This window comes from Cryptomeria japonica, unplaced genomic scaffold (genome assembly GCF_030272615.1).
Source record: "Cryptomeria japonica unplaced genomic scaffold, Sugi_1.0 HiC_scaffold_211, whole genome shotgun sequence".
Classification (NCBI taxonomy): domain Eukaryota; kingdom Viridiplantae; phylum Streptophyta; class Pinopsida; order Cupressales; family Cupressaceae; genus Cryptomeria; species Cryptomeria japonica.
In genome coordinates this window covers 117,318-142,325 of record NW_026729033.1, presented here as the reverse complement: position 1 = coordinate 142,325, position 25,008 = coordinate 117,318, and the positions used below count along the sequence as shown (strand labels likewise).

Genomic DNA, 25,008 nt, shown 5'->3' with positions numbered 1-25,008 from the left:
CCGGGTGCGCTCCGAGGTGCGCAACATCGGCGCGCACCAAGGAGGGCTCCGAAGTGTGCTCCAAGGTGCGCACGATGGCGTGCACCTCTGGTGCGCACGATTCGGAGCTCGGTTTGACCGGGGTGCGCACACCTTGGCTGGGTTGCGCACCTTTTGTGCGCTCCAAGGTGCGCACGAAGTCGGAGCTCGGTTTGCCCCGGGTGCGCACCTTCGCCAGGGTGCGCACCTTGATGCGCACGCCTTGGCTGGGCTGCGCACCTTGGTGGGCGCCATGGTGCGCACCTTTCGTGCGCTCCAAGGTGCGCACGAAGTCGGAGCTCGGTTTGCCCCGGGTGCGCACCTTGGTGGGCGCCATGGTGCACTCCGAGGTGCCCAAGATTGGTGCGCACCAAGGAGCGCTCCGAAGTGCGCTCCAAGGTGCGCGCGAAGTCGAAAGTTGGGTTAATTGTCCGGTTTGCCTCGGGTGCGCACCTTGCGTGCACCTTCGCCAGGGTGGGCGCCTTGGTGCGCACACCTTGGCTGGGCTGCGCACACCTTGGCACCCGCGTTTCCTTCATTTTAAATTTTTTTTTTTTACAATCTCTCAAGTGGGAAATTCTATAATCTCAACTTTTTTTGCCTTTTCAGGAAACTTTTGAATGGAGCGCATCATTGGTGCGCTCCGAAGTGTGCTCCAAAGCTCTCTCCAGCTGCGTGCACCTGCCCCGGCCGCGCACCCGGCCCCGCCCAGCTTCGCTCACCTGTCCCGGGCGTCTGGTGCGGAACCTTAGAGTAAGAAACATCACCGTGCACCTTGGCCAACGTGCGCGACTCGACCGAGCGCGCACTGGCCGAGGTGCACACCGATTTCACCTGGGTGCGCGCGCAGCACCTCGGGCGCACCGGGGTGCGCGCACAACGCCCGGGTTGCACCGTGGCCTGTGTGCTCGGGGCGCCTCGGGTGCGCGCTCGGTGTCGCCCCCGCGCGCGCGGTAGTGCGGGCAGCGCACCCCGGCCCGGCCCGGCCCCGACGAGAACGCAAACGGGCAAAAGGTTTATTCAAATAGCATTGCGACGCCCGGCGAAAAACTAAAAAAGGGTGCAACACCGGGACTTCCCGGGAGGTCACCCATCCCAGTACTACTCCGGCCCAAGCGCGCTTAACTGCGGAGTTCTGATGGGATCCGGTGCACTAACGCTGGTATGATCGCACCCGTTATGAGCTTGTCGCAGTGTGTACTTAGCAAACCGCGACCCACGTGCGAATCCACCCCGGCCACCCACCCCCGTCGAGGTGCACACCCTCCCTCGCGAAGTGCGCCCCGTTCGCCAAGTGTGAGCCCTGCCCGGGTGCGCGCACCTTGCTAGGGCGTCGGGTGTGCACCCGGCCCGGCCTACGTGCGTGCACCTGGAGGGGGCGTCGTGTGCGTGCAGTGTCCCGTCTGCAACGCGGTGCCCACACACCACCTCGGGCGCAACGACCTGCGCTCACATGTGGGCCGAGTGCACCTTGGTGCATGTTCGGGGCGCCTCGGGTGCACGCTCGATCTTGCCCCGGTGCACCAAGGCGCTCGGTTTGCCCCGGGTGCGCACTTGGTGCAAGGTGGGCACCCAAAATAGGGATCAAGCACCAAAACACAAGTTTCGGGATGCAAAATGGGACCCAAGGACCACAAATGCGTTCCAAGACCCATGATGGGTCCACGAGAACAAAAATGTGTTCCGAGACTTAATAAACAAATATTGGGTTTTAGGAGAAGAAACATGCTCTGATGCCCAAAACGAGAATCGACCCCGAAAAGGCCACAGGCCAAAAGTGGGATGCGAGACAAAAAAAAATGGGACCCGAGGACCAAAATTGGGTTCCCAGGTCGAAGACAGGGCAACCGGACAAGAAACGACCTCTAAGGCTCGAAATGAGTCCCGACGACTAAAACTTGACAAGAAGCACCCATCAGGCACCCAACTCGACACCCATGGGATGCCGACCCACCCGGGCTTCCACCTAGCACACCTTGGCACCCACCCACCCTCGCACCCAACCTCGCACCCAACTTAGCACCTTTGAACCCACATTGGCACTCACCCTGACCCTGGCACCTTGGAACCCACATTGGCACTCACCTTGACCCTGGCACCCACCTTTGCACTCACCTTGGGACCCACCCTGGCTCCCACCTCGGCACCCACCCAGACACCCACCTTGGTTCCTTGGCACCCACCTTGGATCCTTGGCACCCACCCCGACACCCACCTTGGCACGCAACTTGGCTACTTGCCACCCACCTTGGCTCCTTGACGCCCACCCCGACAACCACCCCGTGACCTACCCTGGCTAGGGTTGGTGCACACCCACCCTGGTGCCCACCTTGGCACCCACCCTATGACCCACCTTGGCACGCACCTTAGTACCCACCCCGTTACCCACCCTAGGACCCACCCCGTGACCCACCTTGGCCAGGGTGGGTGCCTTGGTGCGCACAACTTGCCTGGGCTGCACACCAGGGCGGGCTCAAGATGGCACCCGCGTTCCGTTTTTTTCACTATCTTTCAAAACGGAAATTTTAAAATCTCATTTTTTTCTTTTTTTTGCCTTTTCTGGAAATTAGTGAAGGCAGCGCATCAAAGGTGCGCAATGCTGGTGCGAACCCGGGAGCGCTCCGATGTGTGCTCCAAGGTGCGGCGTGCACGAAGTCCGAGCCCGGTTTGCCCCGGGTGCGCACCTCGCGTGCACCTTCGCCGGGGTGAGCACCTTGGCTGGGTTGCGCGCCCTGGTGCGTACCAAGGAGCGCTCTGAAGTGTGCTCCAAGGTGCGGCGTGCACGAAGTCGGAGCCCGGTTTGCCCCGGGTGTGCACCTCGGGTGCGCACCTCGCGTGCACCTTCGCTGCGGTGGGCACCTTGGCTGGGTTGCGCGCCTTGGTGGGCACCATGCAGTGCACGAAGTCGGAGCCCGGTTTGCCCCGGGCGCGCACCTCCGCCAGGGTGGGCACCTTGGTGCGCACAACTTGCCTGGGCTGCGCATCAGGAAGGGCTCAAGATGGCACCCGCGTTCCGTTTTTTTCACTATCTTTCAGAACGGAAATTTTAAAATATCGTTTTTTTTTGCCTTTTCTGGAAATTAGTGAAGGCAGCGCATCAAAGGTGCGCAACGCTGGTGCGAACCTGGGAGCGCTCCGATGTGTGCTCCAAGGTGCGGCGTGCACGAAGTCGGAGCCCGGTTTGCCTCGGGTGCGCCCTGGTGGGCACCATGGTGCGCACCAAGGAGCGCTCCGAAGTGTGCTCCAAGGTGCGGCCTGCACGAAGTCGGAGCCCGGTTTGCCCCGGGTGTGCAGCTCGGGTGGGCACCTTGGTGCGCATGCCTTGCCTGGGCTGCGCACCAGGGCGGGCTCAAGATGGCACCCGCGTTCCTTTTTTTTCACTATCTTTCAAAACGGAAATTTTAAAATCTCATTTTTTTTTGCCTTTTTCTGGAAATTAGTGAAGGCAGCGCATCAAAGGTGCGCACCTCGCTGCCCACCACGGTGCGCAACGCCGGTGGGCACCCGGGAGTGCTTCGAAGTGTGCTCCAAGGTGCTGCGTGCACGTTGTCGGAGCCCGGTTTGCCCCGGGTGCGCACCTCGCGTGCACCTTCGTCGGGGTGGGCACCTTGGCTTGGTTTGCCCCGGCTGCGCTCCGAAGCGGGGTTATTGGAGCGCCGCCTCTTTTTTTGTCGGAGCGTTTGGTGGGGTTTCTCGCATTGGCTCTTCCGAGGCCCGGTTGCCACCCTGGCGCGCACGAAGTCGGAAGTAGGGTTAATTGCCCGGGTGCGCACCTTTGCCAGGGTGGCACCTTACCTGGGCTGCGCACCAGGGCGGGCTCAAGATGGCACGCGCGTTCCGTTTTTTTCACTATCTTTCAAAACGGAAATTTTAAAATCTCCTTTTTTTTTTGCCTTTTCTGGAAATTAGTGAAGGCAGCGCATCAAAGGTGCGCACCTCGCTGCCCACCTTGGTGTGCTCTGAGGTGCGCACCCGGGAGCGCTACGAAGTGTGCTCCAAGGTGCGGCGTGCACGTTGTCGGAGCCCGGTTTGCCCCGGGTGCGCACCTCGCCTGCACCTTGGCCGGGGTGGGCACCTTGGCTGGGTTTGCCCAGGGTGCGCTCCGAAGCGGGGTTACTGGAGCGCCCCCTCTTTTTTTGTCAGAGAGTTTGGTGGGGTTTCTCGCATTGGCTCTTCCCAGGCCCGGTTGTTGGGTGCGCTCCCACCCTGGCGCGCGCGAAGTTGGAAGTTGGGTTAATTGCCCGGGCGCGCACCTTCGCCAGGGTGGGCACCTTGGTGCGCAAACCTTGGCTGGGCTGCGCACCAGGGCGGGCTCAAGATGGCACCAGCATTCCCTTTTTCTCACTATCTTTCAAAACGGAAATTTTAAAATCTCGTTTTTTTTTTGCCTTTTATGGAAATTAGTGAAGGCATCGCATCAAAGGTGCGCACCTCGCTGCCCACCTTGGTGTGCTCCGAGGTGCCCACCACGGTGCGCAACGCCGGTGCGAACCCGGGAGCGCCCCGATGTGTGCTCCAAGGTGCGGCGTGCACGAAGTCGGACCCCGGTTTGCCCCGGGTGCGCACCTCGCGTGCACCTTGGTGCGCACACCTTGGCTGGGTTGCGCGGCCTGGTGGGCACCATGGTGCGCACCAAGGAGCGCTCCGAAGTGTGCTCCAAGGTGCGGCGTGCACGAAGTCGGAGCCCGGTTTGCCCCGGGTGCGCACCTTCGCCGCGGTGGGCACCATGGCGTGCACGAAGTCGGAGCCCGGTTTGCCCCGGGTGCGCACCTCGCGTGCACCTTCGCCGGGGTGGGCACCTCGGCTGGGTTGCGCGCCCTGGTGCGCACCAAGGAGCGCTCTGAAGTGTGCTCCAAGGTGCGGCGTGCACGAAGTCGGAGCCCGGTTTGCCCCGGGTGTGCACCTCGCGTGCGCACCTCGCGTGCACCTTCGCTGCGGTGGGCACCTTGGCTGGGTTGCGCGCCTTGGTGGGCACCATGCAGTGCACGAAGTCGGAGCCCGGATTGCCCCGGGCGCGCACCTCCGCCAGGGTGGGCACCTTGGTGCGCACAACTTGCCTGGGGTGCGCACCAGGAAGGGCTCAAGATGGCACCCGCGTTCCGTTTTTTTCACTATCTTTCAGAACGGAAATTTTAAAATCTCGTTTTTTTTTGCCTTTTCTAGAAATTAGTGAAGGCAGCGCATCAAAGGTGCGCAACGCTGGTGCGAACCTGGGAGCGCTCCGATGTGTGCTCCAAGGTGCGGCGTGCACGAAGTCGGACCCCGGTTTGCCCCGGGTGCGCACCTCGCGTGCACCTTGGTGCGCACACCTTGGCTGGGTTGCGCGCCCTGGTGGGCACCATGGTGCGCACCAAGGAGCGCTCCGAAGTGTGCTCCAAGGTGCGGCGTGCACGAAGTCGGAGCCCGGTTTGCCCCGGGTGCGCACCTCGCGTGCACCTTCGCCGCGGTGGGCACCATGGCGTGCACGAAGTCGGAGCCCGGTTTGCCCCGGGTGCGCACCTCGCGTGCACCTTCGCCGGGGTGGGCACCTTGGTGTGCAGACCTTGGCTGGGTTGCGCGCCCTGGTGGGCACCATGGTGCGCACCAAGGAGCGCTCCGAAGTGTGCTCCAAGGTGCGGCCTGCACGAAGTCGGAGCCCGGTTTGCCCCGGGTGTGCACCTCGGGTGGGCACCTTGGTGCGCATGCCTTGCCTGGGCTGCGCACCAGGGCGGGCTCAAGATGGCACCCGCGTTCCTTTTTTTTCACTATCTTTCAAAACGGAAATTTTAAAATCTCATTTTTTTTTGCCTTTTTCTGGAAATTAGTGAAGGCAGCGCATCAAAGGTGCGCACCTCGCTGCCCACCACGGTGCGCAACGCCGGTGGGCACCCGGGAGTGCTTCGAAGTGTGCTCCAAGGTGCTGCGTGCACGTTGTCGGAGCCCGGTTTGCCCCGGGTGCGCACCTCGCGTGCACCTTCGTCGGGGTGGGCACCTTGGCTGGGTTTGCCCCGGCTGCGCTCCGAAGCGGGGTTATTGGAGCGCCGCCTCTTTTTTTGTCGGAGCGTTTGGTGGGGTTTCTCGCATTGGCTCTTCCGAGGCCCGGTTGCCACCCTGGCGCGCACGAAGTCGGAAGTAGGGTTAATTGCCCGGGTGCGCACCTTTGCCAGGGTGGGCACCTTACCTGGGCTGCGCACCAGGGCGGGCTCAAGATGGCACGCGCGTTCCGTTTTTTTCACTATCTTTCAAAACGGAAATTTTAAAATCTCCTTTTTTTTTTGCCTTTTCTGGAAATTAGTGAAGGCAGCGCATCAAAGGTGCGCACCTCGCTGCCCACCTTGGTGTGCTCTGAGGTGCGCACCCGGGAGCGCTACGAAGTGTGCTCCAAGGTGCGGCGTGCACGTTGTCGGAGCCCGGTTTGCCCCGGGTGCGCACCTCGCCTGCACCTTGGCCGGGGTGGGCACCTTGGCTGGGTTTGCCCAGGGTGCGCTCCGAAGCGGGGTTACTGGAGCGCCCCCTCTTTTTTTGTCAGAGCGTTTGGTGGGGTTTCTCGCATTGGCTCTTCCCAGGCCCGGTTGTTGGGTGCGCTCCCACCCTGGCGCGCGCGAAGTTGGAAGTTGGGTTAATTGCCCGGGCGCGCACCTTCGCCAGGGTGGGCACCTTGGTGCGCACACCTTGGCTGGGCTGCGCACCAGGGCGGGCTCAAGATGGCACCAGCATTCCCTTTTTCTCACTATCTTTCAAAACGGAAATTTTAAAATCTCGTTTTTTTTTTGCCTTTTATGGAAATTAGTGAAGGCATCGCATCAAAGGTGCGCACCTCGCTGCCCACCTTGGTGTGCTCCGAGGTGCCCACCACGGTGCGCAACGCCGGTGCGAACCCGGGAGCGCCCCGATGTGTGCTCCAAGGTGCGGCGTGCACGAAGTCGGACCCCGGTTTGCCCCGGGTGCGCACCTCGCGTGCACCTTGGTGCGCACACCTTGGCTGGGTTGCGCGGCCTGGTGGGCACCATGGTGCGCACCAAGGAGCGCTCCGAAGTGTGCTCCAAGGTGCGGCGTGCACGAAGTCGGAGCCCGGTTTGCCCCGGGTACGCACCTCGCGTGCACCTTCGCCGGGGTGGGCACCTCGGCTGGGTTGCGCGCCCTGGTGCGCACCAAGGAGCGCTCCGAAGTGTGCTCCAAGGTGCGGCGTGCACGAAGTCGGAGCCCGGTTTGCCCCGGGTGCGCACCTTCGCCGCGGTGCGCACCATGGCGTGCACGAAGTCGGAGCCCGGTTTGCCCCGGGTGCGCACCTCGCGTGCACCTTCGGCGGGGTTGCGCGCCCTGGTGGGCACCATGGTGCGCACCAAGGAGCGCTCCGAAGTGTGCTCCAAGGTGCGGCGTGCACGAAGTCGGAGCCCGGTTTGCCCCGGGTGCGCACCTCGCGTGCACCTTCGGCGGGGTTGCGCGCCCTGGTGGGCACCATGGTGCGCACCAAGGAGCGCTCCGAAGTGTGCTCCAAGGTGCGGCGTGCACGAAGTCGGAGCCCGGTTTGCCCCGGGTGCGCACCTCGCGTGCACCTTCGCCGCGGTGGGCACCATGGCGTGCACGAAGTCGGAGCCCGGTTTGCCCCGGGTGCGCACCTCGCGTGCACCTTCGCCGGGGTGGGCACCTCGGCTGGGTTGCGCGCCCTGGTGCGCACCAAGGAGCGCTCCGAAGTGTGCTCCAAGGTGCGGCGTGCACGAAGTCGGAGCCCGGTTTGCCCCGGGTGCGCACCTCGCGTGCACCTTCGCCAGGGTGGGCACCTCGGTGCGCACACCTTCTCAATGTTTTCTTGCCTTTTCTGGAAATTGGTGAAGGCAGCGCATCAAAGGTGCGCACCTCGGTGTGCTCCGAGGTGCGAACCCGAGAGCGCTCCGAGGTGCCCACGAAGTCGAAAGTCGGGTTAATTGCATTGTTTTCCCCGGGTGCGCTCCGAGGTGCGCAACATCGGCGCGCACCAAGGAGGGCTCCGAAGTGTGCTCCAAGGTGCGCACGATGGCGTGCACCTCTGGTGCGCACGATTCGGAGCTCGGTTTGACCGGGGTGCGCACACCTTGGCTGGGTTGCGCACCTTTTGTGCGCTCCAAGGTGCGCACGAAGTCGGAGCTCGGTTTGCCCCGGGTGCGCACCTTCGCCAGGGTGCGCACCTTGATGCGCACGCCTTGGCTGGGCTGCGCACCTTGGTGGGCGCCATGGTGCGCACCTTTCGTGCGCTCCAAGGTGCGCACGAAGTCGGAGCTCGGTTTGCCCCGGGTGCGCACCTTGGTGGGCGCCATGGTGCACTCCGAGGTGCCCAAGATTGGTGCGCACCAAGGAGCGCTCCGAAGTGCGCTCCAAGGTGCGCGCGAAGTCGAAAGTTGGGTTAATTGTCCGGTTTGCCTCGGGTGCGCACCTTGCGTGCACCTTCGCCAGGGTGGGCGCCTTGGTGCGCACACCTTGGCTGGGCTGCGCACACCTTGGCACCCGCGTTTCCTTCATTTTAAATTTTTTTTTTTTACAATCTCTCAAGTGGGAAATTCTATAATCTCAACTTTTTTTGCCTTTTCAGGAAACTTTTGAATGGAGCGCATCATTGGTGCGCTCCGAAGTGTGCTCCAAAGCTCTCTCCAGCTGCGTGCACCTGCCCCGGCCGCGCACCCGGCCCCGCCCAGCTTCGCTCACCTGTCCCGGGCGTCTGGTGCGGAACCTTAGAGTAAGAAACATCACCGTGCACCTTGGCCAACGTGCGCGACTCGACCGAGCGCGCACTGGCCGAGGTGCACACCGATTTCACCTGGGTGCGCGCGCAGCACCTCGGGCGCACCGGGGTGCGCGCACAACGCCCGGGTTGCACCGTGGCCTGTGTGCTCGGGGCGCCTCGGGTGCGCGCTCGGTGTCGCCCCCGCGCGCGCGGTAGTGCGGGCAGCGCACCCCGGCCCGGCCCGGCCCCGACGAGAACGCAAACGGGCAAAAGGTTTATTCAAATAGCATTGCGACGCCCGGCGAAAAACTAAAAAAGGGTGCAACACCGGGACTTCCCGGGAGGTCACCCATCCCAGTACTACTCCGGCCCAAGCGCGCTTAACTGCGGAGTTCTGATGGGATCCGGTGCACTAACGCTGGTATGATCGCACCCGTTATGAGCTTGTCGCAGTGTGTACTTAGCAAACCGCGACCCACGTGCGAATCCACCCCGGCCACCCACCCCCGTCGAGGTGCACACCCTCCCTCGCGAAGTGCGCCCCGTTCGCCAAGTGTGAGCCCTGCCCGGGTGCGCGCACCTTGCTAGGGCGTCGGGTGTGCACCCGGCCCGGCCTACGTGCGTGCACCTGGAGGGGGCGTCGTGTGCGTGCAGTGTCCCGTCTGCAACGCGGTGCCCACACACCACCTCGGGCGCAACGACCTGCGCTCACATGTGGGCCGAGTGCACCTTGGTGCATGTTCGGGGCGCCTCGGGTGCACGCTCGATCTTGCCCCGGTGCACCAAGGCGCTCGGTTTGCCCCGGGTGCGCACTTGGTGCAAGGTGGGCACCCAAAATAGGGATCAAGCACCAAAACACAAGTTTCGGGATGCAAAATGGGACCCAAGGACCACAAATGCGTTCCAAGACCCATGATGGGTCCACGAGAACAAAAATGTGTTCCGAGACTTAATAAACAAATATTGGGTTTTAGGAGAAGAAACATGCTCTGATGCCCAAAACGAGAATCGACCCCGAAAAGGCCACAGGCCAAAAGTGGGATGCGAGACAAAAAAAAATGGGACCCGAGGACCAAAATTGGGTTCCCAGGTCGAAGACAGGGCAACCGGACAAGAAACGACCTCTAAGGCTCGAAATGAGTCCCGACGACTAAAACTTGACAAGAAGCACCCATCAGGCACCCAACTCGACACCCATGGGATGCCGACCCACCCGGGCTTCCACCTAGCACACCTTGGCACCCACCCACCCTCGCACCCAACCTCGCACCCAACTTAGCACCTTTGAACCCACATTGGCACTCACCCTGACCCTGGCACCTTGGAACCCACATTGGCACTCACCTTGACCCTGGCACCCACCTTTGCACTCACCTTGGGACCCACCCTGGCTCCCACCTCGGCACCCACCCAGACACCCACCTTGGTTCCTTGGCACCCACCTTGGATCCTTGGCACCCACCCCGACACCCACCTTGGCACGCAACTTGGCTACTTGCCACCCACCTTGGCTCCTTGACGCCCACCCCGACAACCACCCCGTGACCTACCCTGGCTAGGGTTGGTGCACACCCACCCTGGTGCCCACCTTGGCACCCACCCTATGACCCACCTTGGCACGCACCTTAGTACCCACCCCGTTACCCACCCTAGGACCCACCCCGTGACCCACCTTGGCCAGGGTGGGTGCCTTGGTGCGCACAACTTGCCTGGGCTGCACACCAGGGCGGGCTCAAGATGGCACCCGCGTTCCGTTTTTTTCACTATCTTTCAAAACGGAAATTTTAAAATCTCATTTTTTTCTTTTTTTTGCCTTTTCTGGAAATTAGTGAAGGCAGCGCATCAAAGGTGCGCAATGCTGGTGCGAACCCGGGAGCGCTCCGATGTGTGCTCCAAGGTGCGGCGTGCACGAAGTCCGAGCCCGGTTTGCCCCGGGTGCGCACCTCGCGTGCACCTTCGCCGGGGTGAGCACCTTGGCTGGGTTGCGCGCCCTGGTGCGTACCAAGGAGCGCTCTGAAGTGTGCTCCAAGGTGCGGCGTGCACGAAGTCGGAGCCCGGTTTGCCCCGGGTGTGCACCTCGGGTGCGCACCTCGCGTGCACCTTCGCTGCGGTGGGCACCTTGGCTGGGTTGCGCGCCTTGGTGGGCACCATGCAGTGCACGAAGTCGGAGCCCGGTTTGCCCCGGGCGCGCACCTCCGCCAGGGTGGGCACCTTGGTGCGCACAACTTGCCTGGGCTGCGCATCAGGAAGGGCTCAAGATGGCACCCGCGTTCCGTTTTTTTCACTATCTTTCAGAACGGAAATTTTAAAATATCGTTTTTTTTTGCCTTTTCTGGAAATTAGTGAAGGCAGCGCATCAAAGGTGCGCAACGCTGGTGCGAACCTGGGAGCGCTCCGATGTGTGCTCCAAGGTGCGGCGTGCACGAAGTCGGAGCCCGGTTTGCCTCGGGTGCGCCCTGGTGGGCACCATGGTGCGCACCAAGGAGCGCTCCGAAGTGTGCTCCAAGGTGCGGCCTGCACGAAGTCGGAGCCCGGTTTGCCCCGGGTGTGCACCTCGGGTGGGCACCTTGGTGCGCATGCCTTGCCTGGGCTGCGCACCAGGGCGGGCTCAAGATGGCACCCGCGTTCCTTTTTTTTCACTATCTTTCAAAACGGAAATTTTAAAATCTCATTTTTTTTTGCCTTTTTCTGGAAATTAGTGAAGGCAGCGCATCAAAGGTGCGCACCTCGCTGCCCACCACGGTGCGCAACGCCGGTGGGCACCCGGGAGTGCTTCGAAGTGTGCTCCAAGGTGCTGCGTGCACGTTGTCGGAGCCCGGTTTGCCCCGGGTGCGCACCTCGCGTGCACCTTCGTCGGGGTGGGCACCTTGGCTTGGTTTGCCCCGGCTGCGCTCCGAAGCGGGGTTATTGGAGCGCCGCCTCTTTTTTTGTCGGAGCGTTTGGTGGGGTTTCTCGCATTGGCTCTTCCGAGGCCCGGTTGCCACCCTGGCGCGCACGAAGTCGGAAGTAGGGTTAATTGCCCGGGTGCGCACCTTTGCCAGGGTGGCACCTTACCTGGGCTGCGCACCAGGGCGGGCTCAAGATGGCACGCGCGTTCCGTTTTTTTCACTATCTTTCAAAACGGAAATTTTAAAATCTCCTTTTTTTTTTGCCTTTTCTGGAAATTAGTGAAGGCAGCGCATCAAAGGTGCGCACCTCGCTGCCCACCTTGGTGTGCTCTGAGGTGCGCACCCGGGAGCGCTACGAAGTGTGCTCCAAGGTGCGGCGTGCACGTTGTCGGAGCCCGGTTTGCCCCGGGTGCGCACCTCGCCTGCACCTTGGCCGGGGTGGGCACCTTGGCTGGGTTTGCCCAGGGTGCGCTCCGAAGCGGGGTTACTGGAGCGCCCCCTCTTTTTTTGTCAGAGAGTTTGGTGGGGTTTCTCGCATTGGCTCTTCCCAGGCCCGGTTGTTGGGTGCGCTCCCACCCTGGCGCGCGCGAAGTTGGAAGTTGGGTTAATTGCCCGGGCGCGCACCTTCGCCAGGGTGGGCACCTTGGTGCGCAAACCTTGGCTGGGCTGCGCACCAGGGCGGGCTCAAGATGGCACCAGCATTCCCTTTTTCTCACTATCTTTCAAAACGGAAATTTTAAAATCTCGTTTTTTTTTTGCCTTTTATGGAAATTAGTGAAGGCATCGCATCAAAGGTGCGCACCTCGCTGCCCACCTTGGTGTGCTCCGAGGTGCCCACCACGGTGCGCAACGCCGGTGCGAACCCGGGAGCGCCCCGATGTGTGCTCCAAGGTGCGGCGTGCACGAAGTCGGACCCCGGTTTGCCCCGGGTGCGCACCTCGCGTGCACCTTGGTGCGCACACCTTGGCTGGGTTGCGCGGCCTGGTGGGCACCATGGTGCGCACCAAGGAGCGCTCCGAAGTGTGCTCCAAGGTGCGGCGTGCACGAAGTCGGAGCCCGGTTTGCCCCGGGTGCGCACCTTCGCCGCGGTGGGCACCATGGCGTGCACGAAGTCGGAGCCCGGTTTGCCCCGGGTGCGCACCTCGCGTGCACCTTCGCCGGGGTGGGCACCTCGGCTGGGTTGCGCGCCCTGGTGCGCACCAAGGAGCGCTCTGAAGTGTGCTCCAAGGTGCGGCGTGCACGAAGTCGGAGCCCGGTTTGCCCCGGGTGTGCACCTCGCGTGCGCACCTCGCGTGCACCTTCGCTGCGGTGGGCACCTTGGCTGGGTTGCGCGCCTTGGTGGGCACCATGCAGTGCACGAAGTCGGAGCCCGGATTGCCCCGGGCGCGCACCTCCGCCAGGGTGGGCACCTTGGTGCGCACAACTTGCCTGGGCTGCGCACCAGGAAGGGCTCAAGATGGCACCCGCGTTCCGTTTTTTTCACTATCTTTCAGAACGGAAATTTTAAAATCTCGTTTTTTTTTGCCTTTTCTGGAAATTAGTGAAGGCAGCGCATCAAAGGTGCGCAACGCTGGTGCGAACCTGGGAGCGCTCCGATGTGTGCTCCAAGGTGCGGCGTGCACGAAGTCGGACCCCGGTTTGCCCCGGGTGCGCACCTCGCGTGCACCTTGGTGCGCACACCTTGGCTGGGTTGCGCGCCCTGGTGGGCACCATGGTGCGCACCAAGGAGCGCTCCGAAGTGTGCTCCAAGGTGCGGCGTGCACGAAGTCGGAGCCCGGTTTGCCCCGGGTGCGCACCTCGCGTGCACCTTCGCCGCGGTGGGCACCATGGCGTGCACGAAGTCGGAGCCCGGTTTGCCCCGGGTGCGCACCTCGCGTGCACCTTCGCCGGGGTGGGCACCTTGGTGTGCAGACCTTGGCTGGGTTGCGCGCCCTGGTGGGCACCATGGTGCGCACCAAGGAGCGCTCCGAAGTGTGCTCCAAGGTGCGGCCTGCACGAAGTCGGAGCCCGGTTTGCCCCGGGTGTGCACCTCGGGTGGGCACCTTGGTGCGCATGCCTTGCCTGGGCTGCGCACCAGGGCGGGCTCAAGATGGCACCCGCGTTCCTTTTTTTTCACTATCTTTCAAAACGGAAATTTTAAAATCTCATTTTTTTTTGCCTTTTTCTGGAAATTAGTGAAGGCAGCGCATCAAAGGTGCGCACCTCGCTGCCCACCACGGTGCGCAACGCCGGTGGGCACCCGGGAGTGCTTCGAAGTGTGCTCCAAGGTGCTGCGTGCACGTTGTCGGAGCCCGGTTTGCCCCGGGTGCGCACCTCGCGTGCACCTTCGTCGGGGTGGGCACCTTGGCTGGGTTTGCCCCGGCTGCGCTCCGAAGCGGGGTTATTGGAGCGCCGCCTCTTTTTTTGTCGGAGCGTTTGGTGGGGTTTCTCGCATTGGCTCTTCCGAGGCCCGGTTGCCACCCTGGCGCGCACGAAGTCGGAAGTAGGGTTAATTGCCCGGGTGCGCACCTTTGCCAGGGTGGGCACCTTACCTGGGCTGCGCACCAGGGCGGGCTCAAGATGGCACGCGCGTTCCGTTTTTTTCACTATCTTTCAAAACGGAAATTTTAAAATCTCCTTTTTTTTTTGCCTTTTCTGGAAATTAGTGAAGGCAGCGCATCAAAGGTGCGCACCTCGCTGCCCACCTTGGTGTGCTCTGAGGTGCGCACCCGGGAGCGCTACGAAGTGTGCTCCAAGGTGCGGCGTGCACGTTGTCGGAGCCCGGTTTGCCCCGGGTGCGCACCTCGCCTGCACCTTGGCCGGGGTGGGCACCTTGGCTGGGTTTGCCCAGGGTGCGCTCCGAAGCGGGGTTACTGGAGCGCCCCCTCTTTTTTTGTCAGAGCGTTTGGTGGGGTTTCTCGCATTGGCTCTTCCCAGGCCCGGTTGTTGGGTGCGCTCCCACCCTGGCGCGCGCGAAGTTGGAAGTTGGGTTAATTGCCCGGGCGCGCACCTTCGCCAGGGTGGGCACCTTGGTGCGCACACCTTGGCTGGGCTGCGCACCAGGGCGGGCTCAAGATGGCACCAGCATTCCCTTTTTCTCACTATCTTTCAAAACGGAAATTTTAAAATCTCGTTTTTTTTTTGCCTTTTATGGAAATTAGTGAAGGCATCGCATCAAAGGTGCGCACCTCGCTGCCCACCTTGGTGTGCTCCGAGGTGCCCACCACGGTGCGCAACGCCGGTGCGAACCCGGGAGCGCCCCGATGTGTGCTCCAAGGTGCGGCGTGCACGAAGTCGGACCCCGGTTTGCCCCGGGTGCGCACCTCGCGTGCACCTTGGTGCGCACACCTTGGCTGGGTTGCGCGGCCTGGTGGGCACCATGGTGCGCACCAAGGAGCGCTCCGAAGTGTGCTCCAAGGTGCGGCGTGCACGAAGTCGGAGCCCGGTTTGCCCCGGGTACGCACCTCGCGTGCACCTTCGCCGGGGTGGGCACCTCGGCTGGGTTGCGCGCCCTGGTGCGCACCAAGGAGCGCTCCGAAGTGTGCTCCAAGGTGCGGCGTGCACGAAGTCGGAGCCCGGTTTGCCCCGGGTGCGCACCTTCGCCGCGGTGCGCACCATGGCGTGCACGAAGTCGGAGCCCGGTTTGCCCCGGGTGCGCACCTCGCGTGCACCTTCGGCGGGGTTGCGCGCCCTGGTGGGCACCATGGTGCGCACCAAGGAGCGCTCCGAAGTGTGCTCCAAGGTGCGGCGTGCACGAAGTCGGAGCCCGGTTTGCCCCGGGTGCGCACCTCGCGTGCACCTTCGGCGGGGTTGCGCGCCCTGGTGGGCACCATGGTGCGCACCAAGGAGCGCTCCGAAGTGTGCTCCAAGGTGCGGCGTGCACGAAGTCGGAGCCCGGTTTGCCCCGGGTGCGCACCTCGCGTGCACCTTCGCCGCGGTGGGCACCATGGCGTGCACGAAGTCGGAGCCCGGTTTGCCCCGGGTGCGCACCTCGCGTGCACCTTCGCCGGGGTGGGCACCTCGGCTGGGTTGCGCGCCCTGGTGCGCACCAAGGAGCGCTCCGAAGTGTGCTCCAAGGTGCGGCGTGCACGAAGTCGGAGCCCGGTTTGCCCCGGGTGCGCACCTCGCGTGCACCTTCGCCAGGGTGGGCACCTCGGTGCGCACACCTTCTCAATGTTTTCTTGCCTTTTCTGGAAATTGGTGAAGGCAGCGCATCAAAGGTGCGCACCTCGGTGTGCTCCGAGGTGCGAACCCGAGAGCGCTCCGAGGTGCCCACGAAGTCGAAAGTCGGGTTAATTGCATTGTTTTCCCCGGGTGCGCTCCGAGGTGCGCAACATCGGCGCGCACCAAGGAGGGCTCCGAAGTGTGCTCCAAGGTGCGCACGATGGCGTGCACCTCTGGTGCGCACGATTCGGAGCTCGGTTTGACCGGGGTGCGCACACCTTGGCTGGGTTGCGCACCTTTTGTGCGCTCCAAGGTGCGCACGAAGTCGGAGCTCGGTTTGCCCCGGGTGCGCACCTTCGCCAGGGTGCGCACCTTGATGCGCACGCCTTGGCTGGGCTGCGCACCTTGGTGGGCGCCATGGTGCGCACCTTTCGTGCGCTCCAAGGTGCGCACGAAGTCGGAGCTCGGTTTGCCCCGGGTGCGCACCTTGGTGGGCGCCATGGTGCACTCCGAGGTGCCCAAGATTGGTGCGCACCAAGGAGCGCTCCGAAGTGCGCTCCAAGGTGCGCGCGAAGTCGAAAGTTGGGTTAATTGTCCGGTTTGCCTCGGGTGCGCACCTTGCGTGCACCTTCGCCAGGGTGGGCGCCTTGGTGCGCACACCTTGGCTGGGCTGCGCACACCTTGGCACCCGCGTTTCCTTCATTTTAAATTTTTTTTTTTTACAATCTCTCAAGTGGGAAATTCTATAATCTCAACTTTTTTTGCCTTTTCAGGAAACTTTTGAATGGAGCGCATCATTGGTGCGCTCCGAAGTGTGCTCCAAAGCTCTCTCCAGCTGCGTGCACCTGCCCCGGCCGCGCACCCGGCCCCGCCCAGCTTCGCTCACCTGTCCCGGGCGTCTGGTGCGGAACCTTAGAGTAAGAAACATCACCGTGCACCTTGGCCAACGTGCGCGACTCGACCGAGCGCGCACTGGCCGAGGTGCACACCGATTTCACCTGGGTGCGCGCGCAGCACCTCGGGCGCACCGGGGTGCGCGCACAACGCCCGGGTTGCACCGTGGCCTGTGTGCTCGGGGCGCCTCGGGTGCGCGCTCGGTGTCGCCCCCGCGCGCGCGGTAGTGCGGGCAGCGCACCCCGGCCCGGCCCGGCCCCGACGAGAACGCAAACGGGCAAAAGGTTTATTCAAATAGCATTGCGACGCCCGGCGAAAAACTAAAAAAGGGTGCAACACCGGGACTTCCCGGGAGGTCACCCATCCCAGTACTACTCCGGCCCAAGCGCGCTTAACTGCGGAGTTCTGATGGGATCCGGTGCACTAACGCTGGTATGATCGCACCCGTTATGAGCTTGTCGCAGTGTGTACTTAGCAAACCGCGACCCACGTGCGAATCCACCCCGGCCACCCACCCCCGTCGAGGTGCACACCCTCCCTCGCGAAGTGCGCCCCGTTCGCCAAGTGTGAGCCCTGCCCGGGTGCGCGCACCTTGCTAGGGCGTCGGGTGTGCACCCGGCCCGGCCTACGTGCGTGCACCTGGAGGGGGCGTCGTGTGCGTGCAGTGTCCCGTCTGCAACGCGGTGCCCACACACCACCTCGGGCGCAACGACCTGCGCTCACATGTGGGCCGAGTGCACCTTGGTGCATGTTCGGGGCGCCTCGGGTGCACGCTCGATCTTGCCCCGGTGCACCAAGGCGCTCGGTTTGCCCCGGGTGCGCACTTGGTGCAAGGTGGGCACCCAAAATAGGGATCAAGCACCAAAACACAAGTTTCGGGATGCAAAATGGGACCCAAGGACCACAAATGCGTTCCAAGACCCATGATGGGTCCACGAGAACAAAAATGTGTTCCGAGACTTAATAAACAAATATTGGGTTTTAGGAGAAGAAACATGCTCTGATGCCCAAAACGAGAATCGACCCCGAAAAGGCCACAGGCCAAAAGTGGGATGCGAGACAAAAAAAAATGGGACCCGAGGACCAAAATTGGGTTCCCAGGTCGAAGACAGGGCAACCGGACAAGAAACGACCTCTAAGGCTCGAAATGAGTCCCGACGACTAAAACTTGACAAGAAGCACCCATCAGGCACCCAACTCGACACCCATGGGATGCCGACCCACCCGGGCTTCCACCTAGCACACCTTGGCACCCACCCACCCTCGCACCCAACCTCGCACCCAACTTAGCACCTTTGAACCCACATTGGCACTCACCCTGACCCTGGCACCTTGGAACCCACATTGGCACTCACCTTGACCCTGGCACCCACCTTTGCACTCACCTTGGGACCCACCCTGGCTCCCACCTCGGCACCCACCCAGACACCCACCTTGGTTCCTTGGCACCCACCTTGGATCCTTGGCACCCACCCCGACACCCACCTTGGCACGCAACTTGGCTACTTGCCACCCACCTTGGCTCCTTGACGCCCACCCCGACAACCACCCCGTGACCTACCCTGGCTAGGGTTGGTGCACACCCACCCTGGTGCCCACCTTGGCACCCACCCTATGACCCACCTTGGCACGCACCTTAGTACCCACCCCGTTACCCACCCTAGGACCCACCCCGTGACCCACCTTGGCCAGGGTGGGTGCACCCACCCTGGTGCCCACCTTGGCACCCACCCATCCTAGCACCCAGCCTGTGACCGGGCTTGGAACCCAACCTTGCACCCGCACCCGTCTTGGCCAGTGTGGGTGCGCACCCATCCTGGCACCCACGTTGTGACACACCCTTTAACCCACGCACCCTAGCACCCACGTTGGCACCCACCTTGGAACCCAACCTAGCAACTTGGCACCCACCCCGTGACCCACCTTGGCATCCACCATAGCAGTCGCCGACTTGGCACCCACCTCGGCACCCACCTTGACACTTGTGGACCCACCTTGCCACTCACCCTAGCATCGACCCATCCTAGCACCCACCCTGGCACCTTTGCACCCTAGCACTCACCCATCCTAGCACCTAACCTGTGACCCACCTTGACACTCACCCTCGCACCCACCTTGGAACCCAACCTAGCACCCACCCACCCTGACACCAACCCTAGCACCTACCCACCCTTGCACCCACCCTGTGACCCATCTTGGCACCCACCCATCCTACCACTCAACCTATCACCCACCTTCTCACCCACCTTGGCATCCACCTTAGCACCCACCCACACTGGCACCTTGGCACCCACCTCGGGCAAGGTGGGTGCACACCCACCCTGGCACCCAATTTAGAACCCACCGAGCATGTTACCCACCTTGGCACCCACATTGCAGCCCACCCTAGTACCCACCCTATGACCCACATTGGCATCCACACCCTAGCACCCAGGCACCTCGACACCCGCCTTGACACCCACCCTAGCACTGAACCTGTGACCCACCTTGGAACTCACCCTAGAACCCACCCACCCTGTGAACCACCTTGGCATCCACCTTAGCACCCACCCACCTTGGCACCCACTCTAGCACTCACCCATCCTAACACCCAACTTGTTACCCACCTTGGCACCCGCCCTCGCGTCCACCTTGAAACCCACCCTAGCACCCACCCACGCAGGAGCCCACCTTGGCACCCAACCTAACACCCACGCATCCTGGCACCCAACTTGTGACCCACCTTGGAACCCACCCTAGTACCCACCTTTGAACCCACTATATCACCAACCCACCTTGGCACCCACCCTATGACCCTCTTTGGAATCCACCCTAGCACGCACCCACCCTGGCACCCACCATGGAGCGCACCCTAGCACCCACCCACCTCGGCACGCACCTCAACACCCACCTTGGTGTGCGCACTGCGCCAACCTCTCAAAGACCCTATGTGGTGCGCTCCAAAGTGTACACCTTTGGTGCGCTCCAAGGTGCGCACCTTTGGTGCACACCGAGGTGCACACCAAAGTGTGCACCGAGGTGAGCACCAAAGTGCACTCCAGGGTGCACACCAAGGCGTGCACCTTTGGTGCGGTCAATGCAAACGAATTCGGAAGTTGGGGTCGATGTCCTAATCGCTGCTGCAGACTACACGTATGAGAATCGGACAAATAGCTTTATATAGGGGAGGTGTTGCGTTTGATGGGTCGACTCCCCTGGTTGTGTGCACTGCACCAACTTCAAAGACCCTGTCTTGTTTAAGAAGTCAAAAGTTGGGGTGGATGTCCTAATCATTGCTGCAGTCTACGCATGTATGAGAATCAGACAAATAGCTTATATAGGGGAGGTGTTGCATTCGGTGGGTTGACTCCCCTGGTTGTGCGCACTGCGCCAACCTCAAAGACCCCGCATAGCAGAAGAAGTCGGAAGTCGGATTTTGGTGAGCACCAAGGCGTGCACCTTTGGTGCGGTCAACGCAGACGAATTCAGAAGTTGGGGTGGATGTCCTAATCGTTGTTGCAGGCTACACATGTATGAGAATCAGACAAATAGCTTATATAGGGGAGGTGTTGGGTTTGATGGGTCAACTCCCTTGGTTGTGCGCATTACGCCAACCTCAAAGACCTTGTTTTCGTTAAGAAGTCAAAAGTTGGGGTCAATGTCCTAATGGCTCCTGCAGGCTACACATGTATGAGAATCGGACAAATAGCTTATATAGGGGAGGTGTTGGGTTTGATGGGTCGACTCCCCTGGTTGTGCGCATTACGTCAACCTCAAAGACCTTGTTTTCGTTAAGAAGTCAAAAGTTGGGGTCGATGTCCTAATTGCTCCTGTAGACTACACATGTATGAGAATCAGACAAATAGCTTATATAGGGGAGGTGTTGGGTTTGATGGGTTGACTCCCCTAGTTGTTCGCATTACACCAACCTCAAAGACCTTGTTTTCGTTTAGAAGCCGAAAGTTGGGGTCGATGTCCTAATTGCTCCTGCAGGCTACGCATGTATGAGAATCAGACAAATAGCTTATATAGGGGAGGTGTTGGGTTTGATGGGTCGACTCCCCTGGTTGTGCGCATTGCGCCAACCTCAAAGACCCTGCATTGCGGATGAAGTCGAAAGTCAGAGTTTGGTGTGCTACAAGGTGTGGTCGAAGGTGCTCACCTAGGTGTGCACCTTTGGAGCACAGGAAAAGTGCCCTCCAAAAGTGCGCACCTTTGGAGTGCACAAAAGTGCCCTCCAAAAGTGCGCACCTTTGGAGCGCAGAAAAGTGCCCTCCAAAAAGTGCCCTCCAAAAGTGCGCACCTTTGGAGCGCAGAAAAGTGCCCTCCAAAAAGTGCCCTCCAAAAGTGCGCACCTTTGGAGCGCAGAAAAGTGCCCTCCAAAAAGTGCCCTCCAAAAGTGCGCACCTTTGGAGCGCAGAAAAGTGCCCTCCAAAAGTGCGCACCTTTGGAGCGCAGAAAAGTGCCCTCCAAAAAGTGCCCTCCAAAAGTGCGCACCTTTGGAGCGCAGAAAAGTGCCCTCCAAAAAGTGCCCTCCAAAAGTGCGCACCTTTGGAGCGCAGAAAAGTGCCCTCCAAAAAGTGCCCTCCAAAAGTGCGCACCTTTGGAGCGCCAAAAAGTGCCCTCCAAAAGTGCGCACCTTTGGAGCGCAGAAAAGTGCCCTCCAAAAAGTGCCCTCCAAAAGTGCGCACCTTTGGAGCGCAGAAAAGTGCCCTCCAAAAGTGCGCACCTTTGGAGCGCACAAAAGTGCCCTCCAAAAGTGCGCACTTTTGGTGCGCACCAAGGCGCTGGTTCGGTCGTTGCAGGCGAGTTCGGAAGTTGGGGTCGATGTCCTGAGCGGAGGTGCAAACTACACAGGTGTCGGAATCGGACAAATAGCTTATATAGGGGATGTCACGGGCTTTGGGAGTTAAGCCTGTGCGGCACCGACAAGTCCCGACCCGACTCGGATCCGTTCAAGGTCAGAGACCTTCGGCCTACGCCTCGTCCCTTCCAATATTGCGCTAAAGCGGAATGCACAATGAAAATGCAGATCGACTTGCTCCCAGAATGCATAAAAGGATACGATGCAATGCGGAATAAAATAGACAACACAACATTCAAAGGTGGGGCGAGGTGCCCATATCCTTTATTATTATCCTCAAAGATTACAATGCTGGATAGAACTCGGTATTGAGAAATACCGGTCGCCCCCAAATGGATTGCCCAGCCAGCCAATCTGACTCGAACAGGTTACAAAGAGTCCCTTCGACTCAGACTGGGATCGGCTCGCTCGAGAGGAGAACCAGTTAGCTCCTCGAGGTGCCAGATCGCCAAGTCACAAGACCCCAATGCTCGCCTGAGCAATAAAGTCCCTCGCTGCAATACTCGCACTCAGACTTGCGACGCCGAAGACTCGCATCTGTCTGCTCGTCTGCTCGCTGCCGAATGCTTGATCGCTGATGATCCTGATTCTGAATCTGCTTCTGCTTCTTCCTTGCCAAGAATGAGCATCCCGCTCATCTTATATACTGGAGGGTCGGACCCAAATAAAAGAGCCGTTGGGCGGATAGGGCCGGCCCAAAAGGAATCCCGCCAATGGAAAATTAGCGCCCATATAGGTCCGGACTCATATGAGTTAAGTCCGCGCTAAGAAGAACATCGGCCAAGTCCCATGTCGGCCCCCGCCAAAGAAATAAAACATATCGGCCCCGCCGATGAAATGAATTAAGTCGGCTGTGTGAAACACCAATTCCATGTCGGCTATGCAAAAGAAAGAGTTCCGATGCAAAATGGAACCCCACTAAGGCTGGACCCGATCCAAAAACTGTGCAAGTATTCTGCCCAATGCAGACCCGTTACATCCTCCCCCACTAAACTAGTGGCGGCGCCCTCGACGCCAGCACCCCTGCACAAAGCACTGGGAGGCATTGACCCAGAAATCTACTCCTGTCTGGGCGGGTTCCTCCTGGAGAGGAACTCCATGATTATCTCCTCGTCTCGCCATAACGACTCACTGCGTTCCCAGGAAGCGGAGTCGCGTCCCTGTCCTTCGAACATCACCAAGAACTCACGGATGCCGTTCTTGCCTCCTCCTCGTGTTCGCATTGCAAGGACCTGGCTGACTCTGCGGTCCGGATTGTCCAACACATTCGCCGGGCCTCTGTTCGGAATATTTCTTATCAGATCTTCGTCATCTGGATGATGCGGTCTCAACTGAGAGACGTGGAAAACAGGATGAGTCTTGAGATGGAGGGGTAAGTTGAGTTGGTAGGCGACGGGATTGATCTTCCGAATGACTTCGAAAGGTCCATCAAATCGTCTGACCAACGAAGCACTCAGCCCCTTTGGGACTTTGAATCGGTCCTGATCCATGCGAACCAAAACTTTGTCGCCAACATCAAACTCCAATCGACGCCTGTGTCTGTCAGCAAACTTCTTCATCCTGTCTGAAGCCTGGGTGAGATGGTAACGAGCCAAGTCCACCTTCTCATTCCAGCTCTTCAGTCGTTCTGTTGCATCAACATTCTCGCCTTGGTATCCTGCCAAGACTGTGTGGGGTGAAAGAGGTTGTTGGCCCGTAGCCAACTCAAAAGGACTGAACTTCGAGGACTCACTCCTCTGCAGATTGTAGGAGAACTGGGCCACATCCAGCAGCTTAGGCCAGTTCCCCTGATCCGAGACTACGAAGTGCCTTAGGTAGTCTTCGAGGATGCCATTAATCCGCTCTGTCTGTCCATCAGTCTGGGGATGGAACCCCGAACTCATCAGGAGTCGGGTCCCAACAATCTTGAACAACTCCTGCCAGAAGTTCGAAGTGAATCGAGGGTCCCGATCACTTACAATGCTCAAAGGTATACCCCAGTTTTTGACCACATTCTTGAAAAAGAGCTCGGCCACCTCCTCGGCTGGACACGAGGTCTTACATGCAATGAATATTGCATACTTACTGAACCTGTCTACCACGACCATGATGCTAGAATGTCCATCTACCTCCGGCAACTGTGTGATGAAGTCCATGCTCACACTTGCCCAAGGTCGCACAGGAACGGGGAGAGGACGCAACAAGCCCGCCGGCTGCAACATCTGAGCTTTGTCTTGCTGACAAGTGAGGCAAGTCCTCACATACCTCTCAACATCGTCCCTCATGTTAGGCCAGTAGAAGCCTCTTTCCAACAAGGCCATTGTTCGCTTCTGTCCCGGATGCCCTGCCCAAACGGAATCATGACACTCCTGCAAGACCTCCTTGCGAACATCTCTCCACTTCGGAAGGTAGACTCGGTTTGCGGCAAAGTACAGGAGTCCATCCTGCATCAAAACTCCACCCATGGCATAGTCGGACGCATCGGTTTGGACCTCAAAAGGTTGGCCATATTTCGGCAAAGCAAGGACTGGCTCCTCAGTCAACTTGTCTTTTAGCAACTCAAATGCTGTCTGCTGCTTATCGCCCCATTTCCATCCGCGGTCCTTCTTCAACAGATCCGTCAAGGGGCTCGCAATCCGGGAATAGCCTGCTACAAACTTGCGATAGTAGTTAGCTAAACCAAGGAACTGTCTCACCTCATGCACATTGCGAAGCGGCTCCCAGTCTCGGATTGCCTGAAGCTTCTCCGGGTCTGGTCGGATCTGGCCATGACCAAGAATATGGCCCAGAAACGGCACTTCCTCCTGCGCAAAAGCACACTTTTCCTTCTTTGCGAACAGCTGATGTTCTCTCAACAAAGCAAACACCTCCTGAAGGTGCCGCTTGTGTTCCTCCATGTCTCGACTGTATACCAAAATGTCATCCAGATACACAACAACGCACTTGTCCAATAATGAGCGAAACACATCGTTCATCAAGGTGCTGAAGGTTGCAGGAGCGTTAGTGAGACCAAAAGGCATAACCAAGAATTCATAGCTACCATACCTCGTCGTGATCGCGGTCTTCTCCTCATCACCTGGCGCGATCCTGATCTGATAGTAACCCTGCCTCAGGTCCAACTTGGTGAACACTCTTGCATCGACCAGTCGATCAAAGCTATCCGCTATGAGAGGTAACGGATACTTGTTCTTGATGGTGAGCTTGTTCAAAGCTCGATAGTCCACACACATCCGAAGGCTTCCATCCTTCTTGCGCTGGAACAATACTGGAGCAGCATAAGGTGATCTGGAGGGACGCAAGTATCCTGCCTCAGCGAGCTCTGCCAACTGCTTCCTCAACTCTTCCATCTCTGGTGCGGAGAGTCGATAAGGAGCCTTCGCTGGTGGTCTTGCCCCTGACTCCAGTTCGATCCTGTGATCAACGTGCCTCCTCGGTGGTAACACAGCTGGGAGCTGGTCTGGCATAACATCCGCAAACTCGGACAACACATCCTGGATCGCCGAGGTGTTAGAGGGTCCTGACGACTCTCCTTCATCCCAATTTCCAATCAGTGCGGCCAAAAACAA

The 25,008-nt window shown here is 60.3% G+C and overlaps 3 non-coding genes across 3 annotated transcripts; all 3 read right to left on the bottom strand.

The window, feature by feature from the left end:
• Positions 1 to 1,075: 1,075 nt before the first annotated feature.
• On the bottom strand, positions 1,076 to 1,194 carry LOC131868626 (5S ribosomal RNA). Its single transcript, XR_009367073.1, has one exon. It is a non-coding gene; the product is annotated as a 5S ribosomal RNA (ribosomal RNA).
• A 7,817-nt stretch (positions 1,195 to 9,011) lies between these two features.
• On the bottom strand, positions 9,012 to 9,130 carry LOC131868625 (5S ribosomal RNA). Its single transcript, XR_009367072.1, has one exon. It is a non-coding gene; the product is annotated as a 5S ribosomal RNA (ribosomal RNA).
• A 7,817-nt stretch (positions 9,131 to 16,947) lies between these two features.
• LOC131868624 (5S ribosomal RNA) lies at positions 16,948 to 17,066 on the bottom strand. Its single transcript, XR_009367070.1, has one exon. It is a non-coding gene; the product is annotated as a 5S ribosomal RNA (ribosomal RNA).
• Positions 17,067 to 25,008: the final 7,942 nt, after the last annotated feature.